Source organism: Melanerpes formicivorus, unplaced genomic scaffold, assembly GCF_026170545.1.
Source record: "Melanerpes formicivorus ecotype bairdi unplaced genomic scaffold, bMelFor1.0.p_v2 SCAF_18, whole genome shotgun sequence".
Lineage (NCBI taxonomy): Eukaryota > Metazoa > Chordata > Aves > Piciformes > Picidae > Melanerpes > Melanerpes formicivorus.
In genome coordinates, this window is record NW_027142370.1 from 13,893,365 (window position 1) to 13,901,493 (window position 8,129).

Consider the following 8,129-nt stretch of genomic DNA (forward strand, 5'->3'; position numbering starts at 1 on the left):
AACCTAAGCTTCACCCAGCTTCACAGCACCCTTCACCCCCACCCTGTTTCCCAAACCACATTATTTAGGTGGAAAAATCTCCCAGATCATCCTTGTGTGAAGGTGCTGCAGTGAATAATTGATAGTGTCAAAGAATTTGGGTTGGAAGATGAAGCAGGCACCATGCAACCTGGTTTGAGATATCAACCACAGCTCACTTCTATGTTGTATGTTCTGGCTCTTAATGGCTAGAATGAATCAAACCCAAAAGAGGCTTCAGGCCAAAAGGATTCAGGTGATCCTCTGGTGAGGAAAAGTCATTTTGGTTAGAAAAGTTTTCTCACAAAGAAAGCAAACTTCTGTTAGTTCCTTCCCCACACTGTGAAATTCCACCCAAAACAGAAACCAAAAGAGTCTCAAGTTTCAATCTCAGGCTAAATCAGGACTCAGCCCCATCAGGGCTTGCCTTAAAGCCACTCCTTTGGAAGTGTTTGGTGGGATGGCAGCAGAACCCCCCTGCTCCAGCCCAATTTAAGGGGGTACCAAGATGGGTTTGTCTCCTCAGGCACAGAAAAGACAGTCTCTTGGCTTTGGGAGAACAAAGCCCAGCTCCTGACATCCTGCAGCACTATGCTCTCAGCTTTAGCATCCAAGGCTCTTCCAGACTGGAACAAACCATCCAGGGCTAGGACCATCTCCAGCCCCATCCCTCTCACCAGGCTTCGAGGGAGAAGATGTCATGGGAGACACAGGGGAAAGGTGCTGCAGGAGATGCAGGGGAAGAAGATGCTGCAGGAGGTGAGATGCAAGGGGGGGGGACGCTGCAGGAGGTGAGATGCAAGGCGGGGGACGCTGCAGGAGGTGAGATGCAAGGCGGGGGACGCTGCAGGAGGTGAGATGCAAGGGGGGGGGACGCTGCAGGAGGTGAGATGCAAGGGGGGGGACGCTGCAGGAGGTGAGATGCAAGGGGGGGACGACACACACTGCAGGAGATGAGGTGCAAGCAAGGAGATGCAGCAGGAGATGAGATGCAGGAGGAAGATGCAAGGGGGAAGCCCTGAGCGCAGTGGGGAGCACATGACAACCGCCAAAGCCGCAGCCACGGAAGCGATCCCTTCTTGCTTTTACTCCCAAAGCACCGCCCCCAGCAAGGCTCAGCTCAGCAGTGAGGGTTTTTTTAGTGCGGGGCCAGGGAGCAGGGCTCAGCTGGCCGCCAGCACCCAGGGACAAGCTCCAGCAGCTCTGGGGGCAGATGATCTTTACTATTCAGTCCCAAAACCCACGGGCCGCTGCGCAGCCCGGGCCCGCGGCTGTCACACAGCCTCCAAAGCCCTCATCTCGTATTCCAGACGCCGAGGGACCCAGATGCCGGCTCCTAATCCAGCGCTTCTCGGCTCAAAAAAAGCGAACAAAACCCAACCCCAACCCTGCAGCTGCGTCAATAACCAGTGAGCCAGGAAACTGCCCCGGGGGAAGCCCGGCCTGGCAGCGGGTTGTGTGTTGAACAATAGCAACATGCGAGTCTTTAAAGCGCCGCGGAAACCTTCCCCTGCTGCTGCTGGCGAGAAGGCTCTGCGCGGGGAGGAGTTTAACGCGATCCCTTCCCTGCGCTGGCAATCCAATTTCGCGCAGGCTGGAAGCACCAAGAGGCCGGGCAGAGGGGTTGGGAGGGAGCTGGGATGAGTTTCTTGGAGTTGGAAGCGATCAGGTGGGTGACCACGCTCCCTCCCACCTGATTCTGAGGAGTGATTTGGCTTCAGCCGTCATCCTACCTGCTGGGCTGCTCCTCCTGGCTTCAAACAGAGCGATCAAAGAGGCCAAACCTCCACGCCTGGGGATTCCCGTTTTTCCCCTAAATGCTCTTCCAAGGTGGGCAGACGGGAAAGCCCCCGCAATCCGTGGGCAGGGAGAGCAGCAGCAACCCCGAACTGGCTGCGGGCTGCAGGAGGAGTGTGGCTGCTCCCAGTACTTTCAGTTTCTCTCTTGCCAACGCAGCCTCCTGGCACCGGTTCCTCTAAGGCGCTTTGCGAGTCAAAAGCTGCATTAGCAGCGAGATTAATCCTCCACGGGGATAAAAAAGTAAACCAGGAGAAGTTATTCCTGCTTCCTTCCCCAGAGCTGGAGCAGAAAAAGCGACTGGCTGAAGGACTTCCCTGCCCGGGGCTTCCCGGCCCTTGCTCCTCCTCCTGCTCCTCGGTGCCTCGCCTGCTTTTTCCGAAGGCTGATCCAGCTTTAGCTCCAGCCTGGGAGCAACCCGAGACCTTGCAGCCCTTGGCTGCGCCAAGGCAGCTGCTGGCAGCTAATCCGGTCCGTGGGCTCCGACCACCCATCCACATTGAGGCTTCTGGCTTCTCTGCGTTGTCTGTCTTCCCCAAGTGCATCTTCTCCTCCTCTGCCACCACTCCTCTTTAAAGTCCCTTCCAGCTCAAGCCATTCTATGACTCCACGATCCCTACCTCAGGAGTTTCACAGCACCACCGTGGCCTCTGCTGGCATGCCTTCAAGGTGCTTTGGCCAGCTGCTCTTTCTTCCTGTTGACATCCCGCTGGCACCATCATCAGCTCATTAACGGGACACAGCCACCCTTGTAGTGTGGTTGGAACTCTCGGGGTTTCTTCTTTTTCTTTGAAGGAAATCAAATGTGTCCATGTAGGCAGCGAAATGAGATGTTTGTGGCTCACAGCATCGCTCTAAGAGAGGATAAAGCATCCCAGACCGATGCAGCTCAACCTCCACCCATCGCAGGGGCTTGGCACCTTCTCCTCCAGCGTGCTTTCAATGGGACCCCCTGCATTTCTCCACCAAGCAAGAGGCAAGGCTGGGCTCAGGTGACAGCAGATAAGCCCCTGCGTGGCATCATCACTGATGTAATTGCACAGCACTGTCGGTGAGGCAGGGTGGGGCTGCGGGCAGGGTGGCCGCTCCCGACCTGAGCTCTGAGCAGTTCCAGGGCGATGTCACCGTGAAGGGACAGGGGAAGGAAGTCCAGGCAAGGTAGATGTTATCTGATGTCAACAACACTCAGCTTTACGAGGAGTGATTGCAGGACACAAAAATAAACAGGAAGCCAGCTCGGCAACACCAACCAAAGCTGACAGCGAGGTGCCTGAAGATCAAGGGAAGCTTCGAACAACAAAGCCACCCTCCAGGCTTTCACACTGATGGTTCCAAGGTGGCTGGAGACCACCTGCACCTCCTGTGCTGGCCTGAGACCAGCTGCACCTCCTGTGCTGGCCTGAGGGATGAGGTTGCCTGCGTTTATTGGGTACCCACAGGAGACAGCAAGAGTCTGACCCCGGGGGAGAGGACCTCGTCCCAGCCATGCCAAGCCTGTCATTGCACAGCCTTTCAGGTCATGGTGGAGGGAGCAGATGAGGGCACCCAGCCATGCCTCTCTCCACCTTTCCAACATCCAGGTGGTGGTTTATGGTTATGAGCTAATCACTTGCAATGCCTCTACTGCCACGTGGCCAATGCGGAAGTGATGGCTGGGCCTGCACTGGGAGGGATGGCCTAAGTGGGAACATGTGCTGAGGGGGTCCATGAGTAGCAAAACCCTCCTAGCAAAGCCAGGTGTCCTCAGGGCATCCAACAAATCATTTAGTCCAGGGCATCAGTTGGAAACACCAGTCCTTGTTGGATAAAATCCCTGGGTTCAGCTCATTCTCACAGTCTGCAGGCACCCCACAAGCAGCTCTGCCACCTCCTCACCATGTAACCCTCAACCTTCTTCACTCCATCACCTGCCTCTCCCCCAGGGCATGGTCAGGACCATTCTCTGGCCAAGAACAGCAGTAGCAACCAGCAGCCATCATCCCATTTCCCATTTGGCACATAGGCTTTTCCTTATTTGAAGCTCAGACAGATGCCACAACATCCAGAGCACGTTAATCAACGTGTCCTTCACAGCTAGTCCATCACAGGTATCTCCAATCATGCTTGGAGGTGAACAGATTGGAGCCTGAGCTGTACAGGCAGGAGGTCCCACCGCAGCTTACCCACCTCCACAGCTTGTCCTCCCCAGCCAGAGAGAGCCTTTGGCCATGCAACAATGCCGGTGACCCAACCAGCAGACCGAGAGCATCCAAACCCTGGTGGAGAGGAGAAGGAAAGTCCCAGCCAGTGGGCCAGCCCTGGCATAAACTTTTACCAGGCTCAGCAGTGACAAAATAAACACCAAGCCAAGACTGAGAGACCCAGAAAGCCATCACCACCCTCACCACCAGCAGTTCTATCACCTGCTCAGGGACCAGGGCCTCCACCTGTGGGCATCAGCCCCCCAACACCACTCCTCCTGGCTGCTGTCACCAGGCATTGCAAGGGCAGGAGGAGTTATTTTTCCTTCCTTTTCTTTTCCTCCTTTCTCTCATTTAAATACCTCTGTTAGCACATTTTGGGTTCCTTCCACATTGCCCCCAAGCCTTTCTCCTGTCAGGGGCCGTGTTCTTCTGCTGCCAGTTACTGGAGGCAAAGGCTTGGTATTTTTCTGGGCTGGGGGCCAAATGTGTATTTAATTTTTGCTCCAGATGGCACAGCACTCTAGATGCATCAGCTGGAGCATCTAACCTGTATGAATAAAGTGATAGAGCAAATAACCTGATTTACTCAGGGGCTGCTTGACACGCTCAGTGGAGCTCTGTTTACCCCACCCACAGTAAAAGGAGCCTTAACACGGACACTGGCCACGCTCCTGCTATCAAACCTGACAGCCAGGACAACACAGACAACGACAGGAGTCTAACAAAGAATAACATTTAAACCTTTACTTTGTTTCTTTGCAAGTCAAGCACAAAAAAAAGGCTCATTTCAGCCAGGCCAGATCCTGGCTCTGGGTCTCCTTCTCCTCCTTCAGTCCTCACCAGCCCCCAAGCCGCTGTCAGCAGCGGGTCATGCAACCTGGGTTTGAGCTCCTCCTCCAAGTCAGAAGGAGAAGGGCCAGTGAAGGTGGATTTTGAGGTGTGCTGAGAGCTCGTGGCTCTGCTCACCCAAGGAGACGTGAGAGGACAACCACCAGATGTTCCAGTTTCACTTCTGGCTAATTCTCCTCGCTTCTAGGGAGCTGCCACATCCCTCTGGCACAGCCTGCAGCCGGGAGACGTTCCCTGCAAACTAGAGCACCCAAAATAACCCAGGGAACAGGGGGAAATCAAAGAGATGAGAGCAGCTGGCTTATCTGCCTGGGCACAGGGAAGGCTGAATAAAATCAGCTGAGCCTGCGAAGGGCTGGAAACAAAGGGCCGGGGTGGGGGTTGTGCTTCCCTTTGCTCTGCTCAGAGCATCCTCGGGCTGTGAGAGCCTGTCCCAGAGGCAGCAGAGACAAAAGAAAGCCAGGAGCTGTGGGCAGGAGCCAGCTGGGGAAAACCGGGGTGAGGAGGCACCCCCCCTTCACCCTCCCTGGCAGCGGCGGAGCCGGGTTCGCTCGCGTGTTGCCGAACACGTTAGACATGGCAGGAAACTCGAGATCAAAGGCGAGGAGTGTGCCAGAGCAAGATGTCATCCAAACCTCCTGCCAAAGGTGCGCAAGGGAGGGGGGAAGCAACCCCCAGACACACAGGCTGGCGGCGCTGAAGGGGCTGGCACCGCTCGCAGGCACGCAGGACAACTGGACCCGCGGAGATGCTCTCCTCCGCACGCCCAGAATAAAACAAAGACCTCCTCAGCTGAAGAGCCCTCCTCCCCGCCCCCACATCCCAGGAGGTGCATTTGCACCGTGGGTTTTCGGTCCCCTGGGACCCACGCTCGTCCCCTGGCAAAGACAGTGGAGCGGATGCTGGTAGGGCTCCCTGCCTGCCTGCAGGGCAGGAGCGGCAGCCCTCAGCAGCTCTGAGGAGCAGCTTTTCCCCTGCCCGGGTGTTTTGCTTTTGAAGCCAAGGGAGCCCGCAGTGTCCTGCCTTGGCAAAAGGACAGGCCCGATTGCAAACCAGCAGCTACCGGGAATGGGAGTGACCCGGGGACCTCCAGCTGAGCCTGCGCTGGGACCCTCCGGAGCTCCCCCTCGTGAGAGGGGCCCCAGCAGGACGGGCGCTGGGCACACGCACACCTCTGCCCCTCTGTGCCACCCCAGCGCCCTGCTGTCACTGCTGGGCGAGGCAGCCCCCAGCAGGGGCCCGGACGCCGCTGACCCCCTCCTGCACGTCCTCTCTGCCCCATGGACAGGCAGCTTGTGACATCCACACAGGGCTAACAGGCACCCCAAAAGCACACTCGGGTCACCCCGAGGAGAGCCTTCCCTACAGGGGTCTGGGTGGGGGGCAGGCCTCGCCCTGCAGGGCACAGCCGGGGGCAGCACCGTTCCCCCGTGGAGCCGGGAGGGGGTGGCCTGTCCCTAGCGGGGAATGCCAAGGAGGGGGTGTCCCTGCCTCCGAGGGGGGGCTGCCCCACAGAGCAGTGCCTGAGAGGCCTTGCTCCGCAGGGCTGCCGAGGAGGGTCCGTGCCCCACAGCGAGGGGTACAGGAACGGCCGTGCCCCATGGAGCAGCGCACGGCCCCTGCCCCACAAAGCGGGGCACAGGGAGGGGGGCTTGCCCCGCAGGGATGCTGAAGGAGGGGCCTTGCCCCATAGGACAACGCACAGGGAAGGGGCTCTGCCCCACAAGAGTGCTGGAGGAGGCACCCTGCCCCACAGGACGGTGCACGGAGAAGGGTCCCTGCCCCACGGGGGGAGGCGGAGGAAGGGCCCTTGCCCCGCGGAGCGGCGCACGTAGAGGGGGCTTTGCCCCACAGGGCTGCTGGAGCGGGCGCCCTGCCCCACAGCGCGGCGCCCAAGGAGGGGCGCCCGGTCCTCCGGCCCCCCAGGGGGCTCCCGCCCCGCCGCGGCCGCCCCGCACTCACCCGCCGCTGTCCCGCCGAGGCTCGCGCCGCCCGCACTGCCCGGCGGCGGGAGGGACCCGGATGGAGCCGGCCCCGCCCCCATCCTGCCTGGCCCCGCCCCGCCTGTCCCATGCGATCCGTGCGTGCGCCAGGCCCCACCCGCGGCGGAGCGGTGACGTCACAGCGAGGAGGGGCAGGGATGAAGGTGCCTGAGAGATGGGGAGGGGCCCGGGGGGAGCCTGGCGGTCGGCGCTCCGGGCTCGGGGGCACTGTGAGCACGATGGGGACAGTGGGGACAGGTACTGAGGACAGGGGGGATAGGGGCTGTCGGGGCAGGGGGTGCCAGTGGGGGCAGGGGGTGCGGAGGGAACAGGGGGGACAATAGAGACGGGCTGAGGACAGTGAGGTGGGCTGCGGGGACGGGGGACAGTGTACACAGGCAGTGCAGGTGTGACATGACGATGGGGGCTGTGGGGACATCGCGACAGCTTCGGCGTGATAAGGGGAGACGGACCGTGGAGGCAGGAGGTTGCACTAGAAACAGGGATGATGTAGCAGGGACATGAGGTGACTGTGGGGTCAGAGAGATGGTATGGGAACAAAAGATGGACTGGAAACAAGGTGGCACTGAGGACAGGGGCATGATATGGGGACAGGTGGTGGCAGTGGCAGCGAGGTGGCAATGAGTGCAGGGGGGCTGATATAGGGACACGACATGACTGTGGAACCAAGGGCTTTGGAGACATGAAGTGTGGGGATGGGAGGCAGTGGTGATGACAGGGATGGTGGTGGCAGCAGGTGAAAATGGGGCCAGGACATGGCAGTGGGGATGGAGTGATAGTATGGTGATAGGGAGATAGTATGGAGCGGGGTGGCAGTGGACCAAGAGCAGACAGGAGATGACACCAGGGGGGCCTGTGAGTGGGCACTGTCCTGCTCTGGTCATCTCTGTCAGCATCCATAACCAGCTGGCTGCACAGGAGGAGAAGAATCCATCCCTGTCCCCATCCTTGTGAGAGAAATGACATCACCCCCTGGCTCTGGGATGTCAACCAGCTGGTGTCACCTCCTTGGGGTGAGCTCTTGTTGTCCTGAGAACAAGGTGTTTCCTCTTCCTGCCCTTCGAAGATGAAGCAGGTGGGCAGGAGGATGGAGACAGCACACAGCAGCGCAGGAGGGCCTCTGTGTCCCAGCACAGCAGAACTGGAGCAGAAATGGGTGGCATCCAGCGTGGTGGTGGCATGCCTGTCTGCACCTGTGTCATGAACTGTGGCAATTTATGGAGCCCAGGATCTTGGGTACATCAGTGACTCATCTCAACCTTATCAGAGTTCCTCACGA

General features: G+C 58.9%; 1 protein-coding gene across 4 annotated transcripts in view; it reads right to left on the bottom strand.

Moving 5' to 3' along the window:
• The window catches only part of RNF24 (ring finger protein 24), a 41,122-nt gene extending 34,231 nt beyond the window's left edge, over positions 1-6,891 (bottom strand). Inside the window, exon 1 of one of the 4 annotated variants that reach the window (XM_068149685.1) lies at positions 6,810-6,891. The gene's annotated coding sequence lies outside the window, so the exon portion shown is untranslated. Of the gene's footprint in view, positions 1-1,751; positions 2,283-6,809 lie in introns of those variants that run through there. The other 3 variants (XM_068149684.1, XM_068149686.1, XM_068149682.1) reach the window with 3 other exon arrangements.
• Positions 6,892-8,129: the final 1,238 nt, after the last annotated feature.